The sequence below is a fragment of the Pan paniscus genome, chromosome 22 (assembly GCF_029289425.2).
Source record: "Pan paniscus chromosome 22, NHGRI_mPanPan1-v2.0_pri, whole genome shotgun sequence".
NCBI classification, from domain to species: Eukaryota; Metazoa; Chordata; class Mammalia; order Primates; family Hominidae; genus Pan; species Pan paniscus.
Window position 1 is genome coordinate 21,611,042 of NC_073271.2, and position 22,870 is coordinate 21,633,911.

The 22,870-nt window shown below is 36.9% G+C and overlaps 1 protein-coding gene across 10 annotated transcripts in view; it reads right to left on the reverse strand.

The window, feature by feature from the left end:
- LOC106634207 (putative uncharacterized protein encoded by LINC00158) overlaps positions 1-22,870 on the reverse strand; it is a 129,463-nt gene that overhangs the window by 21,392 nt on the left and 85,201 nt on the right. For 8 of the 10 annotated variants that reach the window (XR_008622425.2, XR_010111153.1, XR_008622427.2 and 5 more), the window contains 2 exons: positions 19,559-19,654; positions 15,713-15,805 (listed from right to left, as the gene is read on the reverse strand). The gene's annotated coding sequence lies outside the window, so the exon portion shown is untranslated. The remainder of the gene's footprint in view (positions 1-15,712; positions 15,806-19,558; positions 19,655-22,870) is intronic. The other 2 variants (XR_008622422.2, XR_010111154.1) reach the window with 1 other exon arrangement.

The window sequence follows — 22,870 nt, forward strand, 5'->3', positions numbered from 1 at the left end:
ATACCTAGGAATTTACCAAAGAAGTAAGAGATCTCCACAATGAAAACTATAAAATATTGATTGAAGAAGTTGTCTATAGTTCTTCATGACTTTTGAAAATAATAATAAATGTAGAAATTGAAGAGGACACACAAAAAATGGAAAGATGCTCATGCTCATGGATTGGAAAATTTGATATTGTTAAAATGCCCATACTACCCAAAGCTATCTACAGTTTAAATGCAGTCACTACCAAAACACCAATTCTATTCTTCACAAGGAAAAAATAATTCTAAAATTTATATGGAGCCATAATAGAGCCTGAACAGGCGCTATCCTGAGCAAAAAGAACAAAACTAGAGAAATCATATTATCTAACTTCAAATTATACTGGAGAGCTATGGTAACCAAAACAGCATTGTAATGCCATAAAAACAGATCCATAGGTCAAGGCAACAGAATAAGGACCCTAAAAATAAATCTATTCATTAACAGTGAACTCATTTTTGATGAAAGTTCCAAGAACATGCATTGGGAAAGCATAGTCTCTTTAGTCTCTTTAATAAATGGTGCTGAGCAAACTGGACAGCCATATGCAGAAGCATGAAACTAGACCTCTATTTATCACCATATATAAAAATCAAATCAAAATGGATTAAATACTTAAATCCAAGACCTGAAACTTTGAATCTACTAGAAAACTTCGCAGAAAATCTCCAACTCATTGGTCTGAGCAAAGATTTATTGAGTAAGGCCTCAAAAGCACAGACAACCAAAGCAAAAATAAATAAATAATAAATGATAATAGGTAAAACAAGTTAAAAAGCTTCTGCACAGCAAAGGAAACACCAACAAAATGAAGAGACAACCTGCAGAATGGGAGGAAATATTTCCAAACTACCCACCCGACAAGCAATTAATAACCAGAATATATAAGGAGCTTAAACAACTTGATAGAAAAAAATCAAATAATCTTATTTAAAAATGGGTGAAGAATCTGAATGGACATTTCTCAAAAGAAGACATACAAATGACCAACAGGTATTGAAAAAAAGGCCAAATATCACTAATCATCAGACAAATGCAAGTCAAACCTGCAATGAGATACCACCTTACCCCAGTTAAAATGGCTTTTATATAGGCAATAACAAATGCTGGTGAGAATGTGGAAATAGAGGAAGCCTCATACACCACTGGTGGTAGTGTAAATTAGTACAGCCACAGTGAAGAATAATCTGGAGGTTCCTTCCAAAACTGAAAAAGGAACTACCATATGATGCAGCAATATCAGTGTTATTATAGTCTGTGTTTTTCTGGGTACTTACTATTACCAGTAAGTTTTGTACCTTAAGGTGATTATTTATTGCTCATTAATGTCCTTTTGTTCTCATTGAAGTACTCTTTTTAGTATTTCTTGTAGAATGAGTCTGATATTAATGAAACCCCTCAGCTTTTGTTTATCTGGGAAAGTCTTTATTTCTCTTTCATGTTTGAAGGATATTTTTACCAGATATACTATTACAGGATAAAAGTTTTTTCCTTAAGCACTTCAAACATGTCATAACACTCTTCCCTCCGGGGCAGCAAGGTTCCCCAGGCCCTGGATGGGTCCTGAAGTGCAGTCCAAGAGTCAAAGACTAGAGTCAAAAAACATAGAAGTCTACAGGTAGAAGTCTACCTGGTATTCTATTGTTTTGACTGAGCTGACACTCAGACCACAAGATGCAGTCCTTCCCACTTTTCCCTCCCCTTTCCAAAGGCAGAGGAGCCTCACTCTGTAGCAACCACCACCATCACTCCTGGCCATAAGGAGTACTGCCAGACTACCACTGAGGTTCCCTTAAGGCCCAAGGTCTCTTAAATCAGCTTACAGTAAATGCTGCATGGCCTGGGACTCACACTTCAGGGCAGTAGGCTCAGAAATGCCATTTAAGAGTCAAGTCCTGGAATCAGGGACCCCAAGAACCCACTTGGTGCTCTACCCTGCTGTGGTGGTATAAGTACCTGAAGCCAGCAAGTCTCAGACATTCACCAGGTCCCTTGATTTAGAATCTGGGTATCACTGCTTGTTATTCAGAGCCCAAGGGCTCTCCAGTTAGCAGGAGATACATGCTGCCAGGACGGGGTCCTTCCTTTCAAGGCAGCAGCTCCCCTTCTGGCCCAGGATGTGTCTAGAAATGTCTTCTGGGAGCTAGGGCCTGAAACAGGGGCCTCTTGACTCTGACCAGTGCCCTATCCTGCTGTAACTGACCTGGTATCCAAGATGAAAGACAAAGTCCTCCCCACTCTTCCCTCTCCTCTCCTCAAGCAGAAGGAAGGCGTGTCTTTTGGAGCTGTGAGTTGTGCCACCTCTGGGCTAGAGGAGGAATAATGCCAGCACTCCCTTGGCTGGCCCAGCTGGTGTCTCAGTATGTCACATGCCCCTCACAATCCACTGTCTCTGGGCTTAGTTTAGCCCTAGGACTTGCCTATAAGTCACAGTCCTTAAGGCCTAGACTCCCTTTCAAGTTTACTTATGGACTAAGAGCACTTTGGCCCTTGATGGGAGGTTTGCAGGCACTCAAGTTTGGGATCAGCACTTTGGAATCAAATTAAAATGGATTAAAGTCTTAAATCTAAGACCTCGAACTATGAAACTAATAAAAGAAAACATTGAGAATCTCTCCAGGACACTGGGCGGGGCAAAGATTTCATGAGCAATACCCCATAACACAGGCACCAAAGCAAACATGAACAAATGGGACTGCATCAAGTTAAAAAGCATCTGTAAAGCAAAGGATACAATCAACAAAGTGAAGAGACAACCCAAAGAATGGGAGAAAATATTTGCAAGCTATTCCTCTGACAAGGGATTAATCACTAGAATATATAAGGAACTCAAACAACTCTGCAGAAAAAAAAATCTAATAATCTGATTTTTAAAATAGGCAAAATATTTAAACAGATGGTTCTCAAAAGAAGACATACAAATGGTAAACACACACATGAAAAGGTGCTCAGCATCACTGATCACCAGAGAAATGCAAATAAAAACTACAAGGAGAGATTATCTCACCCCAATTCAAATGGCTTATATCCAAAAGACAGGCAATAACAAATGCTGGCTAAGATGTGGAGAAAAGGGAATCAATCCTTGTACACTGTTAGTGGAAATGTAAATTAGTACAACCACTATGGAGAACTGTTTGGAGGGTTCCCAAAAAACTAAAAATGGAGCTACTATATACTCCAGCAATCCCACTGCTGGGTATATACCTAAAAGAAAGAAAATCAGTATACCAAAGAGATATCTGCACTTCTATATTTCTTGCAGCACTGTTTACAATACCTAAAATTTGGAAGCAACCTGAGTGTCCATCAACAGATGAATAGATAAAGAAAGTGTGGTACATATACACAATGGAGTACTTTTCAACCATAAAAAAGAATGAGATCCAGTCATTTGCAACAATGTGGATGGAACTGGAGATCATTATGTTAAGTGAAATAAGCCAGGTACAGAAAGACAAACATCCCATGGTGGGATCTAAAAATCAAATCAATTGAACTCATTGACATAGAGAGTTGAAGGATGGTTTATGAGAGGGTGGAAATGGTGGTGAGGGGTTGGGGGGGCAGGTTGGGGTGGTTAGTGGGTACCAAAAATTTAGAAAGAATGAATAAGACCTACTATTTGATAGGACAGTAGGGAGACTATAGTGAATGATAACTTAATTGTATATTTTAAATAAACTTAAATAATGTAATTAGATTGTTTGTAACTCAAAGGATAAACGCTTGAGGGGATGGATACCCCAATTCTCCATGATGTGCTTATTTCACATTGAATGCCTGAATCAAAACATCTCGTGAACCTCATAAATACATATGCCTACTATGTACCCACAGAGGGTTGAGGAGGATGTGAAACCCTTATACACTGTTGGTAGTATTGTAAGTTAGCACAGCTATTTTGGAAAACAATAAGGAGGTTCCTCAAAAAACTAAAAATAAAATTACCATATCATCTAGCAAACCCACCTTATATGTATATGCCTTTTTTAAAAAATAAAATTATGTTATTTGTGACAACACGGATGGACCTAAAGGACATTATGTTACATGAAATAAGCCGGACACAGGGAAGTAAATACCATATGATCTCACTCATGTGGAATCTCAGATAGTTGAACTCATAGAAGCAGGGAGTAGAATGGTGGTTTTACAGGCAGGGGATGAAGGGATGGTGTGGATGCGGAGAGTTAATAGGTACAATCTTTCAGTTACATAGGAGGAATCAGTTCTGGTGTTCTATTGCACAGTACAGTAACTATAGTGAATATTAATAACTTAATATTAAGGTATTTTAGGTTTCAAAAAGCTAGAAAAGAGGATTTTCATGATAAGGAAATGATAAATACTTGTGATCAATATGCCAATTATCCTGATTTGATCATTCCACTATGTATGCATGGAACATCCCATTGTATCCCATAAATATACACAATTATTGTCAATTTAAAATAATATAACACTTAAAAAGACAAAGAAATTTAAAATAAATACAATAACATGGTAAGACCTGTATTTAAAGTTCTGGTCCAAATATATGGCAATGATTTTGATCATTACAGATGTTACTACAAACATTCAAACTGATACCTACTGAGAAGCACTCTAGGCTAAGTGGTTTGGAAATTCTGCATCCCCCAGAATGCTTCAATGCTTCTGATGAAAGCCCTGATATATGGGATTCCTGTTGTGAGATCCTAGGTGAATAATCCTAACTACAGGACTAATATTGGACATACTCAGAGACAGACTTCATAAGGCCACCCTCACTTTTCCACATCAGGTGGAAAGAGAAAAATGAAATTATTACCTTTCAAAATATTTGTCTGCTTGAATTATTTCACTCTTACCCCTAATAGTAACACCAACTATAATTTACTTGCTCCAGAGACAAAATCAGGTCTTCACATATCCTTGAGGCAACTCTATATGTTGCATGCACACATACACACACACACACACACACACACACACACACATACATTCTTTGCTCAGCCTGTTCATTATTTTATTGTCTAACCCTTTCATTATTTCATTGCTCTCCAACTTGGGGACACTTTCAAGACTGTCAAGAAGTTACTGACTTCTGAGTCTTTATTATCAAAGCAAATGAAATAAACCACGGTTTCCTGCCCCTGACACTTCACCATATGGTATTGATGCAGTGACTAGCCACAAAATGCCAGATGGCCCCAAGATATCAGTTATTCAAGAATAACATCATACCCACTCAGAATACATGTATAACTCCTCCCAAAGGGTAGTACTACTCTTAATTATAAATTCCTTTATCCAGTACTGAAGATATATGTCCAAAGCCTAGGACATATTTGTCTAAATATTTGGACATTTAGAAAAGCAATATTAAATTTTCATCATATTGTGTTGTGTCACTGAAAATACTGGTGTTAGAACATATCCCACAGGTGTCTCAGGGGTTGGTAAATTATCTTAAGGCTCATGTGGAGAGGATATTTAGTAGAGAAACTCCCTGGAGAATAAAAGCACTTACAAATAGAAAATGTCCTTCCAAATGGAACTCATCCATGTTGTTCGTTTTACATAGCTAGATCAGGAATGTATTTCTATGAAGGCACTGACTGAAAGTGGAAATCTACCAACCCGTTAATTGATTTTTATATTGAATACAATTTTTTTACCATAACTATTTTTATTACAATAATTAGGAGCAGTACAGTTCATGACAAAAATATTACAGATCTCAGATCGCTTCACAGCACGAAGTTATTTTAAATGCTTATACTCTTATAAACACTTAAAAGTTAATTTTAATTTAAGAATGGTCATTTTTAGTGTTTGATATGACCAACATTCCTAATTTAGCACAACGAAATGATGGAAAACAACTGGGTCACACTGCGTATGTCCCACCAAAAAAAAAAAAAAAACAAAGCACAATGTACAAAATGTGCATGTTTCTATTGACAGTATATGAAAATAGTTAAAATACATGTTACAGGTAAACATGTAATATTAAGAAATAGTACTAGTAAAAAGTTGGCATGCAAAAGAAAATGCAAAAAAAAATTCAACATGGCAACACAAGACAGTAGAATCGGTAACTTTTGGATAAAATATTTATATTGAATAAAATATTAACATAGTATATGCTACACAACTTTGCACAAACCTTCCAAAAGTGACTTTATGTCACTGAGAAGTGACCGAGAACCTTGGACAAGAATCAATATTGATTTTCCAGGAATATTCCAGGAGAAAAAAGTCTGGGTTGAAGTAATTTCCTTTGTAAGATGAACGGCGAGACCCATACGACCATATTAAAATGTTGCCACGACAATCTCGGAATTGTGATTGCCAGACACTAACATTTCTGCCAAATAATCTAAACTTTGGTCAGTTAAGCTAAAGGAATTTGTACAGAAATTTTTTTCCCAAGACATGAAAATGAAGAATGCCAATGAATAAAAATGTACTGAGGTGCATTGCTGGAGGAAAATAGCCAAAGTGAAATGACCAATATAGGGTCTTTATCAATTTACAATTGTATAGCAAGTTGTAAAGTAATGCAATGTATTGTCATTGTCACCAGTTGTTGAATTATAAATTATTTTTCCCTAAAGTTCCCACTTTCCCTTTCCTATCTATTCAGCCAATTCAGGCAAATAGTCCATTCTGAGTTCTTTCCTGAGGATGCAGGTGTGACAGGGTACAGTGCAAAAAGGAAACTTCCTCTAAGTCTCTGATTTATATGTTTCCAAAATCTTAAAGCTAAAAGGGGTTTATTTTTAGGGGCAAAAATGAATTTGGGAGGAACCTATCAAGATGTGAACAGGAAGGGATTTCCCCAGAAAGCTAAAAGCATAGGGAATAGCAGAAGAAAAACAAATTAAGGTGGTTTGGAGACAGAACATTGACTCCACTCTCCAAATTAGAATTTCAGTGAAGGAGCAAGATACCAATTTAGTATTAAAGCCAGAGAATAAATTTGGATATTTGCCCCTCTTCTTAGATAATAAACCCCGAGAAGTGATAAAGCCCCACATTCCATATCAAGGCAAATAGGGTCATAGATAAGTCCCAGGATAAATCCTTTGCCAGAGAATAGCATGGAAGAAATGGAATGATGCCCCAGTTTTCAAGCATAGCATGAAAGTACCAGAGTGATCCATTAGACCTGAAGTCCAAGGTAGACAAGAATGAGAATTGTCTTGACAGTTTACTGCATGGATTGGTGAGCAAGGACCAAGTGGCACCATGGAATGGTCAGCAGATATCTGTGTGGACAGATGGCTCAAGGACAAGATGAGTCATGCAATACCTCACACTTACATAAGTCTCCCTTGAACTTAAACACAGCCCAGGGAAAAGAGAAAGAGTTTTAGTGTCTGATATCCTAGGGAAATGGAGGATTCAAAGAAAAATTCCATTGATACATAGAAAAATAATGTTTCTTACACACCTGGTTTAGTTTGGACTGAGATTTGTACCTGTTATGATAGAAAATATAATTACCATTTATATCGTGAATTACAGGGTATGAGTTAGCTTCCACATATCTGATGCCCAGATTTTCCTAATATGAACACAGTTAAACTTTCCTACATGATATGTGGACCCAACATATCTTCCCTCACATATGTTCTGTAGCTTCATATATTTTGTTCACAGTGTGCATTTCACTTCTCTTTTATTCCTGATTCTCAGAACAACTGTTCTGTGCAAAGCATGACAGCATAAAACCTCTCTGTCCTTCAAGGCCTGTGTTCTATTAAGTCTTTTATATGAACTATCATTTATTGTACATCAACCATACCAGGAACTTTACAAGGACTACCTCTTCTTCACAAACATAAAAACATTCAAATTCAGCATCATAATCCCCTTTTTACAGGCAGAAAGCATGGGCTTGGAAAGGCTAAGTAACTCCCTTACTTTGGTAAGGCAGGCAAGCTTCAAAATCTTTTCTATTTCTAAACCTCCAGCCCAAGTTGATTTTTAGATGGTAACCTTTTGAATGTATTGTCCATTCTACCCAAGTGTCTCCATAACACATACTACTTAATTTTCTTTTTTTACTTTTTTAAAATCATACAACTAGGCTCTTGTCCTAGTCATTACTTGTATATTAAATTTACCTTTTAAGCCAAATTGGAAATCATCAAAATTCACAGATGAGGCATCATTTAGGAAAAACTTTTTCTCTATTTTTAACTTTTTGCAAAATACTATTGCTCTTCCAGAAATATTTAAGCTTGCCATGGTCTCAAGTGGGAGTTGAAAAATGAAAACACATGGACACAGGGAGGGGAACATCACACATGGGGGCCTGTCAGGGGGTGAGGGGCTAGGGGAGAGATAGCATTAGAAGAAATACCTAATGTAGGTGACGGGTTGATGGGTGCTGCAAACCACCATGGCACGTATATACCTATGTAACAAAACTGCACGTTCCACACATGTACCCCAGAACTTTAAGTATAATAATAAAAAAGACATTTTTTTTCCTATTTTCTTCTAGATGCTTACACTATCTCTCTTCTTGCCCTGACAACTAAGATTTTTAAGAGTGGCTGCATTCCCTGTAGTCTCTAGCTCGCCTCCTATTCACTCCCCATCCCGCTGCAATCTGGTTTTCTCTCACTAAGCCACTAAGGGCTCTTTGTGATGTTACCAGTGAGCTACTTGCTGCTAAACCCAATGGACACTGATTGGTCTTTATCTAATTGATTATTGTGACACAAAAATATAACTAAGGAGGAAGAAGAGAGATTATCTGCCTTGAGCACTTTTTCCATAAGTGAAACATTTAAAGCTTTATTACTGAAGTAATATGTTCACATAACCAAGATAGTTGTCAACACCATGGTGCAAGGAAATAAAAGGAAAGAGTGTAAAAGCTAAATAGCAAGACCCAGAAAGAAGAGAGTGAGGTATTACTCCTTTTTGAACAGCGAGTTCCCCATTACCTAATAATGGCCACGCAGGACCTGCTGCATTGATAGAGGAACTTGGAATCCTCTTCTTAAACACTGTCTCCCTTGGCTCTCAGGCACCTCTCAGCCCCACATCTTCCCCATGTACCACTTCCATTGCCTGGACCTCTGTTATCCCAGAAAATTTCTATTAGAAATCCTTCTAATTTCTACTCATGTTTCAAGTCTTCACTTCATATCTCCTCATCATAGAGGGCTTCCATGATTCTCCAGGATTAAATTCCTCTTGCTTTAGACAACTTTACAACCTCTTTTGCAATGCTTATCACAGTTGTTACCACTAATGAATTATTCAATAATATTGAATATCTGTCTTGGCTGACTGTGATCTTCAGGAAGACAAATGGAGATCATCTTTCATGTTCACTGATATAGCCCTAGGGCCTAATAGAGTGCCTGGCAAATTATAAATGCTTGATAATTGTTCCCTGCATTGTTTAATTGAATTGTGCTGAATTGAAATTTTCTTAAACCAATATTTCTATCACATTTTAGAAGGTGCATTTGCAATATAGGGAGTGTCTTGATCAGTTTGGGCTACTGTAACAAAATACCATAGACTAGTACTTAAACAACAAACATTCTTGAGGCTGGAAGTCTGAGATCAAGGTCCAATCATTGTGGGATTCTAACAAAGATCCCCTTCTGGGTTGCAGACTTCCAACTCCTCATTGTATCCTCCCAAGGTGGAAAGAGAGCAAGAGCTCTCTGTCCTCTTCTTATAAGGGCACTAATCCCATTCGTGAGGGCTCCATCCTCATGACCTAATTACCTCCTGAAGACTCCACCTTCAAATACCATCTGTGTTAGGCCATTCTTGCTTTGCTATAAAGAAATGTCTGAGACTGGATACTTTATAAGGAACAGAGGCTTAATTGGCTTGGAGTTCTACATGCTGTACAGGAAGCATGGCCCTGGCATCTGCTGGGCTTCTGGGGAAGCCTCAGGGAGCTTTTACTCATGGCAGGAGGCAAAGCGGGAGCAGGCTTCTCACATGGCCAGAGCGGGAGCAAGAGTAACAGTGGGGAGTGGGGGAAGGTGCTGCACACTTGTAAACCACCAGATCTCATGTGAACTCAGTGCGAGGGCTCACTCATCATGAAGGGGATGGCCCAAGACATTCCTGAGGGATCCACCTCAATGATCCAAACACCTCTACCAGGCCCCACCTGGCCCCATGTAATTGGGAATTACATTTCAGTATGAGATTTGGGTGGGGACAAATATTCAAACTATATCACCATCACATTGTGGGTTAGATTTTGAAATACAAATGTTAGACACAAACATTCTATCCATAACAGGGAACATTGAAGGAAGGAGATTATTATGATGGTAAATGTCTACAAGTGCTGTCAATAATGAATAGTCTACTGAAGAGATCTTACAGAAGAAAAAAGCATTTAAAGTCTATCATATGTGTTTATTAAAGGGCAAAAAATTTCTGTTAGATAGGAGGAATAAGCTTTAGTGATCTATTGCACAGAATGGTGATTATAAAAAACAATTAAAGAGTAGATTTTAAATGTTCCCACCACAAAAAAATAATGAGTATGTGAGGGGATGAATTTGTTAATTAGTTTGATTTAATCATTCCACAATGTAAACAAATATCAAAACATCACATCAAGACCCCATAAATATATAATATATACCAATTATGTATAGTATTTGTTAATTAAAAATAAAGTTAAAAAACATTTTAAAGACTGCATAGAGACAATTGAAGAACTTTTTTTAAAGCCTATATATTAGATAATGGTATTATATCAATTTTAAATGTCTTGAGTGTGATCATTGCATTGTGGGTATGAGGAGAATCTTCTTGTTCTTCTGAGATACCCATTTAAGTATGTAGGAGTGAAGTGTCATGAATAAGGAGTGAAGTGTCATGCAAAGCTAAAGCAACTAATTCTCAAATAATTGAATTTAAAACATGCGCATGTAAAATAGTAAATAAAGCCCATCGTACAGAAGAGATATTGGAAGAGATTTGCTGCATAAGACAAAACTAGAACACAGAGGAAAAGTTCAGCTCCATATAAAGCATGACTTTAACAATCAGAAGCTAACAAAAAAGTGGCATCCATTTTAATAAATAAGAGCAGTCCCCCCACCCTGCCCCACTCTGCTCTAGTGGAGACAAGCATGATCTTGAGAAGGTATTTTCTCACTGAACAGGCAGTTGTAGAGTATGAATCCTATGGTCTTTCCACCAGGTTAGATTTCCTTTATAAGTGAAGGAATAGTAGAAACTCATATTCACCCTTCTTTCCTTTAAGCTATCCCAAGCATAAAAAGTTGCATAGAGAAAAGTTGAACATGAACTCCTTAGAAAAGAACTGTGTTTAACACACACTGTTGTCATGTTTTTTTGTTCTAATAGAGAATAAACTTGTCTTATGTTCATTGTGTTTTCAGTTAAGGTTCGTTTGGTTGATTGATTGGTTTATTTGTTTTTTATTATCTATAGATGTATAATCCATGCAAACAACTTAGCATACTTTGCTCTTTCTTCTGAATTCTCTAACCCAAATTTGTACTTCAACTAGGAACAGTTGCTCAACAAACATGAACATGTGCTTGCTTATTGTTTGGTGGATAACCTTATTATTCAAAAATTCAATAAACATTTCTATGGATGTCCAAAGTTTCCAGTCAGTTCATATCCGTTGAGACATGGCTGGTAGCAAAAACTAGCTTGTCAAACACTTTAGAGAGGGAAAATTAATTTTTAAACAAAATCATGAAGCCATAATATTAGTTTAACTGATATTAGGATTCTGGGGTTAAACACACTTTCTGCATTAGTAATCATTCTATTTCACTTTCTTTCTGTCTGGCCTTTCTTAATTCTCATTACCAGGGGAAAAAACAGTAATTATTGTGAATACTGCGGCATTTGGAATTAAAAATAACTACACCAACAGTTTTCCAACAGCACAGAGACAGTATCTGAACTGAGACCTTTTTTCTGCATGTATTACTTCCAACATTACTTTGTCTTTCTCTACCATTCAGCAATATAACACACACACACTTCTTTTATGAAGAGAATCAAAACGTTTTCTTTTAAGAAAAGTTATTTTTCTGTTTTTAGAAAAGTTTAAAAAGCCCACTTAAAGGGGGAAATTACTAAATTAAATTTGATATGAACAAACCTGCCAAATAATAGCATAATTATAATTATTTTCTCCCTTTTGGTACTCATTCTTTAGACTACAGAGTATTTTTATTCAATTTTTCAATGTAGTACAGAGATAGACCAGACATTGGGAAATACATAGGGAAAGTAAGTGAAAAGACACATATCTAACAATAAAGGGTAGAGAGATGGAAGTATGGGTTGGGATATGGTAGAAATCAGGGCAGGAGAAGGCACCACCCCTTCTACAGCCAGAGACTTTGTGGTTCATGGGTAGCCTAGATCAAGTAACCAGACAGTGAGAGTCTGGTCAGAGCCCAGTGATCCTCTACAGCTCTGAAGATTGGTTAGATGAGTGGCACACTTCAAAGGCTCTAATCCCACTCTATCTTAGAGTTCTCTATCTTAAATACATCAGACATTCTCACTGCTGGAAAAATGAAGTAGATGTATTTTTCCCCATTCCTCCTGCTCTTCTCCCAACTACGAGTTAAAGAAAAAAAAAAAAAGACACTAGGACATTATATAAAAAACAGACATAAGAAGACTTTGAAATGTGGAAAGAAGAATGCAGGCTGCCTAGGGACCTCGGGACCCAAGGAAAGACATAGTAGTGAGTTTTCTGGGCTTCTGTTTCTTTGGGTTTTCTATGCCTCATCTATCCCAAGTCAACAATCCAGAAATACCAATATGTACGGGCAAAAAAAAAAAAAAAGCCCAAAGAAAGCTTGCTCTTATTATCCAAAAAAGAGCATCCCAGAAAGATAGAAAATTTTTAGAAAATAAGCATTCTACTCTAGCCAGGCACTATAGAAAATAACTGTATGCTCCCAAACAAAGGCCAAGTTGGGCACCTTTGCTAACTCTAATGAGGCACCCCAAGCCTCCCACCAGAGTAATATCAAAGAAAGCCCAGATGGAAGCCGAGATTTTTATGATGCCAGGCAATGAGAAGACCTCACCTTCATCCCTGAGGTGTTGGCAGGGAGGCTGGACTTCCAGCCTCACTCCTCGAGTCCCCACTAGCTTATCAACAGAGGAGGTCCAGAGAAAACTTAGAACAAGCTCAGTGGTAAAAAGGACATCCTTGTCTCATAGTGACAGTGGAGCCACTCCTGCCTCTCCATGCCAGGGTGATGTCACAGAGAACCAGGGAAAAGCCTGACGTCTCCTGCCCATTCAGCAGTAATAAGAATTGCCTATCTTCAGGAGTCAACAGAGGCTGACTTGGGAACTGGGACTTCAATACTTGTAGCCCCACCTGGAAATAAGGAGACAGTGCCCCTTTCACCCACCAAAGCATTACCAGAAGAAGACTGTTATACCAGATCAATAAGATCCAGAGTCTGATAATACCCTAAATGTCCAGGTTTCTATCAAAAATCTCTTATACTAGGAACTGGGAAAATCTCAACATAAATGAGAAAAGATAATCAACAAACACCAACACCAAAATGACACAAAGGCCAGGAATATCTAACAATAATTTTAAAACAGCAATTATAAAAAAGCTCCAATAAACACTTATGAATGTGTTTGAGACAAACGAAAAACAGAAAGTCTCAGTGAAGAGATAGAAGATATAAAGAAGACCCAAATGGAAATTTTAGAATTGAAGAATACTATACCTTAAAAAAAATTAATGGATAGTCTCAACAGCAGAATGGAGAGGAAAAAAGGATCAGTGAAGTTGTAGAATAGGACTTTTCCAATTTGAACAACAAAGAGCAAATCGACTGGGAAAAAACTGAACAGAGCCTCAGGGACCTATGGGACAATCAGCAAATATCTAATATCTGTGTCACTGATTAGTCTCAGAAAGGAGGGAGAAAGAGATTGGGTCTAGGAAAAGTATTCAGAGAAAGAGTCTGAAGATCTCAGCAATACTAGCTCCCTGCATTTCCCACCCCACACATCCTCAGAAGCTAGAGCCTGGATTGCTGAATTTTAGAAAAGCTCTATTAGCCTCGTGATGCAGCAGTCCAACAGCAGTCAGTGCCGCACCTTAAGCCCAACTCAAGAAAAGAGATTTTGGCCGGGCACGATGGCTCACGCCTGTAATCCCAGCACTTTGGGAGGCTGAGGCGGGTGGATCACTTGAGGTCAGGAGTTCGAGATCAGCCTGGCCAACATGGTGAAACCCCATCTCTACTAAAAATACAAAAATTAGCCAGATGTGGTGGCACATGCCTGTAGTTCCAGCTACTCAGGAGGCTGAGGCAGGAGAATCACTCGAACCCAGGAGGCGGAGCTTGCAGTGAGCCAAGATCGTGCCACTGCACTCCTGCCTGGGCGACAGAGTGAGACTCCGTCTCAAAAAAAAAGATTTTGATAAAGTGTGTATGAGTTTAAAACTCCTTTTCTGACCCTAAAAATTTCCCAGTTCACTTTCTTTTATTCTGGTCCCTGACCATGATGCAAACCTGGGAAATCCACCAGAGACATAAAGTGGAGCTGTCAGTAGGACTGCATCCCAAATCAGGCAGTCTAGGCTGTGTTTGACTGTGGAGGACAGGGAGGCAGGTGGGGCCACTCTGACCCGCAGATTTTATGTCCCGAGAAGGAGCAAAGAACTCTGCCACCATCCTGCTTCCTCTAACAAAGCCCCTGACAGAGCAGTCATGAGTAATGCTTCGACCTGGAGACCACCTAAGAATTTTATCTTTAAACAGTTAAAGAAGAGCTGTGATTTTCAAAGTTTCTGCCAATCCTTGTATTGTTAAGTGTGCATTGCCAACCGGCAGTTTGTTTGAGAGAACATTTTATTGGGACTTTTTGTTACAAAAGGCAATGTCTAGGGCAGAGTCTGGAATGAGAAGGTTGACACAAAGGAAGCTAAATAGCTAAATTGTTCCATTTAACAAATGATCAGTAAGTTCCACATGCAGTAATAATGTGTGTTGTAAAAAGGTTTTGTCTGAAATGGGTGGGAGGTGAATTTAAGGACTTGAAGAAAAGGGGAAAACGACTGTGGCACAAGAGAGCAGACCCACAAAAATAGTAGCAGGCCAGGAGCCAAAAAAAAAAAAGCATAAAAAATATGAGTCCCCTAAAGCAGAAATGGCTAATGAACTTAGGAAAGCTGATTCACTTATTCTATTTGAGGTCGTTTCCTTATTTGTGCTATATGACCAAACCTTCAGGTAAAGTAAATTCTCTGTTACAGCCCTGAGTTAATGATACAGAAGGTTTTGAAGGAAAGGTACTCCTTTCTGGCTTGGAATGAATTGGTATAGGCAGGAGACAGGTACCAGGAGGATAATAGCTCCAGAGCTAAAGAAAGTGATATAGGAAATGGATACTAGGAAGTTTGTCAAATGGGAGAATATATAAGCCAAGAGCATCTTGTACCCACTTCTTTTCACTCATTGACTCAGGGAAATACGAGAAAGGGTATTAGCCAACTGCATCACTTATTGAATTTGTGGAGGAAGGGCTCATTTATTGAATTTGTATTTGAAAGGACAGCATAACCTCAGAAGGCTGAATGACTTGGAGCTACTTGGCTCACAAATTTCTTCTTCCTGAATATTTTTGAAATCTTGCAACTTACAGTACTTACCATTGAGCATCCCGAAGATTTCCAAGTAGATGTGGGGAACCTTGTCCCTTAGGGTATGGCATGAGTTTGTGCATGTGTTCTGCTCAGGGTTCCCTGTCAACAAATGAGACAAATACAAAAATTACATAAATCTTGCCTAGTGAATAGAGGGAAGATATTCTAAGACAATGACAATTAAAAAAAAAATAGTCCGTCAAGTTGTCCTTGGCTGGACCTAACCATCAATGAGAAAATGCATGCACAGGCTGGGAGGAAAATCATATTACGTGTTATGTGGAAACAAAACAGAAAAGTACTGGCCTTATTAGGTTACCACTTAAGAACCCTGCCGCTTAGGCTGGTGTCTTGGTTTGAGTCTTCCCGATAGCAGAGCCTAAGACAAGGACTTAGACTTGGGGGCAAGTGGTTTATTTGGAAGGAGATATCAGGAAGCTGAAATAAATGAGCAGAAGAGTGAGAAGAAGGAAAGGAAACATAAGGCTGTGTTATAAATGTGGGTTTTTTCTGCCAGGCCCTCTGAGAAGCAAACCAAATGCCCTGCAGTCATCCCCTTCCACCTCTCCCACTTCTGGCCAAAGACAAGAGGCTGAAAATTTTCTTCAACAGCTTCCCATTGTCCTTGGTTAATGATTGCCCAAGGACAAAAATCCCTGCCTCTTCCAGTGTCCTCTTTCCTGAGCCAAATCCCAGGAAAACAGGAGATAGCTGCCAGCAAGAGATGAGTCTCTGAACTCTGAGAGATTGTCCACTGACACAGTGGCTGAAATCAGTAAGGGGCCGAGAGGAAGAGATGCAAAGTACCAAAAGCATCTGCCACTGCTCAGCGTTGAAAGTGGCCACACAAGTTCACATGGGGTCCTTGTTTTCAGTTCCTATGTACTTGTAAGTGGCAGCCACAGAGTAGAATTCAGACTTCCTGTCTCCAGAGAAGTGAAGCTTTTCTTCTTCATCATGCCTCCTGCCAAGAATTCAACCTTCAGCAAATCAACTCATCCACTTTTCAATTGCATCATGATGAGTAGGGCTGAAAGATAATATCTGTCACCACCCTCAAGAAGTGTGTAATTCACTGATAGAAACAGACATATAAAGAGATCGATTTTAATAGCATAGTGAGGATGAGAGAGGTACATACACAGACACAAGGCACTAGAAAAAGGCAGAGATGGCTCCCTGAGCCCAGCCTAGAAAGTGGAACACGAATGCCTGAAGGGGGCGTTACAGGTGCATAGAAGAACATGAAAAAGACCGTAGTAAAAAGCAAACCACCATGCTGTGTGCTTCTGTTTTTCTCGTTTGTTTCTTCCAACTGTTTTTGAATTGACAAATAAAAATTTTACATATTTATGGTGTACAACGTGGTTTAATTTTATGTGTACATTGTGGAATGGCTAAATCAAACAAATTAACATATGCATTACCTCACACTCAGTAATTTTCAAGTATACAGTATATTGTTATTAATTATAGTCATCATGATATACAATAGATCTCTTGAACTTATTCTTCCTGTCTAACTGAAATGTTCCTCCAACTTTTGGAACTGATGATAGCTTTTTCTTCACAGTTTTTAGGTGTAATAACTTTCACGTTTCATCCCATGAAGACAGGCTATTTCTGTCTTTCTTATTTCTCTACTCCCACTACAAACTTAAGAGACTCTCTGTATTTCGTAAATGATTTAAAGAATGAAGGAAGGAGTGATTTTTATAATCTCTTTAAATTCTATAACCTACAAGAATATTAAGATCATTTCTTATTAGAAAAGACAGATTCATCAATTGGTGGCAAACATGAAACCCAGGAGGTTTCATGTATCTCTAAGACACTTAATATTTATCTTCCCTGAAACCATAGGGAATTGATGTTCCAGAAAAAAAATCATTTTACGTGTGTTTTTGTCATCTAAAAAGTATGTTTTGAGTAGTTTATTAGAATTATTTGGATATTTATGAATATTAAGGCTTTATTCATCACAAACAATACGGAAATAAGGGGAAATATGAGAGTCCCTTTGCTTCTCTCTAAGTTTTTGGCCTCTTCTTGAATATGTGCCCATGGTGCCTGGTGCCTGCAAGTGTTTTTTGTGAAGGTGGGTGGTTTTGATGCCCTGCTCATGGCATTGGCCGTTAATTGAACCTGACCTTGGCAAGTACTGTCGACAGTAACAGTAGCTTGTCTACATTCCCAATTCAACAACAGCCATGTGCTTTAAGGTTATGTTTTTTATTTTTACTTTTAATTTTGTATACTTTGGTAGCATTCAATTTATATGTCTGAATTATTTTTTAATTTAAATATAAACTAGTATATCAGTTACTTATCCAAAGGAATAATTCTTGGTCTATTTTTAAAGCATTTTTGTTGAATTGGTGATAGATTGGTTCAGACACATCTATAGTTAAGAGGCTTTGGTTTAGTTCTGAATTACAGCAGGAAGTTGCAAAATACTATATAAGCTCAGGAAAGTAGTCTATGTTCATGGAGCAAATTTCAGCTAGCCAATTTTTCTAGAACAGTCAACTTGAAGATTTCATCCTTTCCACAAAAACTAATTGATTATCTACTATGGGTCAAACATTGTGCTACATGTTTATTCCAAATATCAATAGGTTCAAAATTAAATTTGCTATTTATATTATATTGGAAAACATTTTGAAGCTTCATAATGTATGCTAGGTCTATAAATATACTAGAATGAAGGACAGCAATCAGTCAGCATGAAACCATTCTTTTTGTATTCTACAGCTAACTGAACAAGGAAGGAAGAAAAGTGATGTCTGAGTTTGCTAATATGTTACATATCTATGAGCACCAGAAATGAGGTCTAATAGTTAACAATTTATAAATCAAAGAAAGATTTATCCTGGGAAATTGATTTCTATTTGAACACAAATGTATTAATAAAAATTCTGATATAAGTAGAATAGTTTCATATTTACCAGTATCTTGGCATGGTCCCTTTAACCACTCTATTTTTGATTATTTAAATTAAAATGATAAAGAGAAAGGGAAAAGAGATAGAATATTAAGAAAAGTACCATTGGAATAAAGACATTTGAATAGATTTAATTTAAATGACTTTAAACCATTTTAGAGAATTATTCTGGTCTGATTCATTAATCTAATATTATTATAAATGATTACATTAGTTTTACTAAATCCTTTTTATCAACAATGTGATCAACTTGGTAGATAGATGAAGAAAAACACAAAAATCAAATCTAACTAAGTTCAAAGTTGTGACCAGAACCTAGTCATGTCAGTTATTTATAATCATAGAGCTTTGAGCTTAGGAAATAAAAATATAGTTATGACCTTTAAAAATTGTTATGGAAAATATCCTATCTCACCAATTTCTCTCTTCTTAGTATTCCCTTATAGCCATTTTTTTCTACTTTGCATTATTTTAAGCTTTTATGTTTTAAGTATAGATGAGCCTTTTTTATTTACCAAAAACTCTCCTTTCTGCCTCAAACACCTTTTTCTCTGTGTCTCTTTCTCTCGTTCACTTTTACATACACACATATCACACATGCAGTCTTCTTATTTTCGGTCCTATAATCAATGAACCGTGAAACATTTGTTCTTTGTCACTTCCCTTTTTCACTTTTTAGAAAAGGAATATTATATCTGTTTCTACATAAGAAAGTCAGTGGAAATTTGAAGTAAACTTCTAGATGACTATCCATAGTATACATTTTTTTAATATCAAGAAAACCAAAGCACATGTCAATTTTATGCCCTTAATTATTCAAAGTTTGCCTTCACTATACTTATTCCAAATGATAATTGTGAAGAAAAAGCAGCATTTGCAGCCTTTCTTCTCAATGATATTGAACATACCTTTTATCGTGGAGCTGCTGGAGAAAAACAGTAGAATTCTCCTGTTGTTGAATCAAAATCAAATTCCATTTTCCAGAGATTGTTTCATATTTGTTCCTAAAATAATAATGACAGCTCCTCACATCCAAATAACATGCAGAAAAAAATATACATGCAATTGCCAGGAAGAACTAAAAATTTTTTCAAAACCTTTCTGGGTTCTCTAATTTCTATTTAGAAAGTCACTGAAGTGGCAAGACTTCAAATAAGGGAATTCCCCACTGATTGTAAGTTTTGTAACTTTTACTGGATCAGAGAAGCCTGAAGAAGCTGGGATCCCTGGGGACGCACCCTAGGAGGTTATCTCTTCTGCAGTAGTGACTTTCCTCTCTACATAGAGAATGTTCTGTAGGACTGACAAGCCCCTATGAAAATAACTTGGATTTTAGATATCATAAAAAAGTGCCATGCAAATCCTCTTCCCTTCTATTCTTTCTATTCCTAGCTTCATGGAATCAACCTATTTCCAATCATTTTTCTCTACAATCTTATAACTTTAACTATAAAAGGAGACACCATCCCATTGTTTATTTTGTGTTTATTTAGAAACTTCTATGATTTCTAATTATTTACAAGGAAAAGGAATCACTCTTTTAAAATATGCAGAGTGTAAACATAAAGGACAATAAGAGAGAGAAAGGAGACACAATATCAAGAAACGCACAGCTGGAATAAAAATATCTTGAAAAGAATGAACCTATCTATAATTATGCCCACTTCTCCTGTAGTTATTTAAGGATTACCCCATGAATTGAAAGAGGAAGCTCAGGTGATTCATTACAGTAAGAAAAAGAATAAAAAAACAGAGTTATGCTAACTTTCTTTTGGGTCTCCCACCTTCTACATCTCAACTACTACCTAAATGTATATCACAGCATCATTAGCCTAGTCTTGTAATTCACAGTGGCCATCTTCCCCCACTCCGGGAGGACTTGATCTATTTAAAATGGGCTTCAGCCTTTCCAAGTTCTACCTCTTTTTACTGAATTCCTTGGTGTTTCCAGTATAGAGACAACAGAGGAAATACAACGGGTTCAAAACCAGATACATATTTTCCCAACTGTAACTTCCATGAATCCCACAATCCCCAAAGTATAAAACCCACATTCACATCTTGTGATTCTTGCAAGTGACTCCCATCTGGGAATAAGGTGTGGGTAAAGATGAATGAGAAGAACTTAGCAAGAGTCAGGGCTGTAACTTCACTTGCTTTAGAGGCAATGCCAATCATTGGTATCTGGTCACATATTTGGTATTTAATACACTTATTTTTGTTTTTTGGTTTTGGGGTTTTTTATGATTAATTCATTTTATTTTATTTTTTTAATTTGTCAATTTTTTATTTAAATAGGTTTTTGGGGAACATGGGGTGTTTGGTTATGTGAATAAGTTCTTTAATGGTGATTTCCAAGATTTTGGTGCACCCATCACCCAAGCAGGGTACACTGTACCCAACATGTAGTCATTTATCCCTTGCCATCCCCTACCTTCTCCCCTAAGTCCCCAAAGTCCAATGTATCATTCTTATGCCTTTGCATCCTTATAGTTTAGCTCCCACATATGAGTGAAAACAATGATGTTTGGTTTTCCATTCCTGAGTTACTTTACTTAGAATAATAGTCTCCAGTTCCATTCAGGCTACTTCAAATGCTATTATTTCATTCCTTTTAATTGCTGAGTAGTATTCCATGGTATATCATTCAGGCTGGTTCCAAATTTTTACAATTGCAAATTGTAATACACATATTTTTGATAGAATAAAGAAGTGAAGAAATGAAAGTACAGTAGCAACACATCAAATAAAACAGATACCTGGAGGCATAAATATGGCATCTTGGAGACACTTTTTTTTTTGGATAGACTAAGATAAAACATTGATGCTGTTGACTTGTCTCAGCTGTAAGTCAGCCACATCTGGCCCTCATCTCTCTCGGCAAAATTTCTGCTAAACTTTATTAGTTTTCAACTTTTCTCTTGTTAATGACTTCAAATTTTTCTCATTATTAAATAATTTAGTATAGTGTCTGATCAAAATCCTTCTTTGAATTGTGATAGAGAAATCAAAGCGAAAAAATAAAAGTCATTTGCAAAATCACTGTGGTGACTCAGCTGTCGAAAATAATTCAAACTGGACTTTCGATATACTAACATATAGCCCCAAATAGTATCAAAATTATTATTTGACCACCGGAAGAGGCCTACTAAGTATCCCTATCCATAATAGAATTTAAGTCATTTCTTAACCAGAAAATACACAAAACAAGTCTATGTACTGAAATTGACCTGTATACTAAGTAGGAATAAGGGAAATTTAGTCCTTTTGTTCAAATCTATGAAAAATTGCTTCCTTTTTGGGCGGATCTGTTCCAAAAAGTGTTTTGTTTGACTTTACCAAATCTACCATTTGTTTGAGATTTAGTCTGGATCTTTTCAAATGAAAAACATGAAAGTTTAAGAAAGCTTTGCTCAATACCACACAAAGCAAAATATTTCTTCAACAGAGAATTTACTACTCAAGCATTTTTTTCTAGTTAACTGCACAAATCAGATTTACTGGATTTTAATGAAAGTAATTATATTAAGAATTAACAACATTCTTCAAATTGTGGCTCATAAAATGTTTGCTAAATACCCCATTTAATACTTCCATTGAAAATTTCCCATTCATTTCTTAACCAGAGTTATGGAGAAACACATTAAATTATATTAAGTTCAAGTGCCAAGTAATTAACAAAAAAAAAACATTTGTTTAGTATGTCTGTTTTATATGACCCTCAATATTTAATCACTTAAATCTCACTTCTAATTATGTCTATTAATATTATTAAACAAACTTTAGCCTGACAATAAATACAAATTCCCAAGTAAGTATTAGACCACTCTAGGGTATAATAATAGTATTTCTAATCTGATGTTTACCTATGTTTCGTTTTTCATCTACAACACTGACTTTTTTTTTAAGTGGACACAGTAGTTGATTGTGAAGTATTTGAATGTCACACAAGAAATATAAATGTGGGTGCTGACCTCAAAGCACACAGAAGCTAGGGATGATAGGGTTTTCACATAGTTTAAGGCAGATTCTAATCTGAATGGTACAGCCAAAAAATAATTTTTTTAAGGGTAGAAGTCTTTGTTGACTGAAAAATAGTTAAGCTCAAAAAAAGGGTGAAAGTTGACCTTATCTACTGAAGACAATGAGACAATGACAGGAATTCTAGGGGGTCCCATATTTGCAGATACGGAGGTTGGGTACGAGTTAAAAGGTCACAA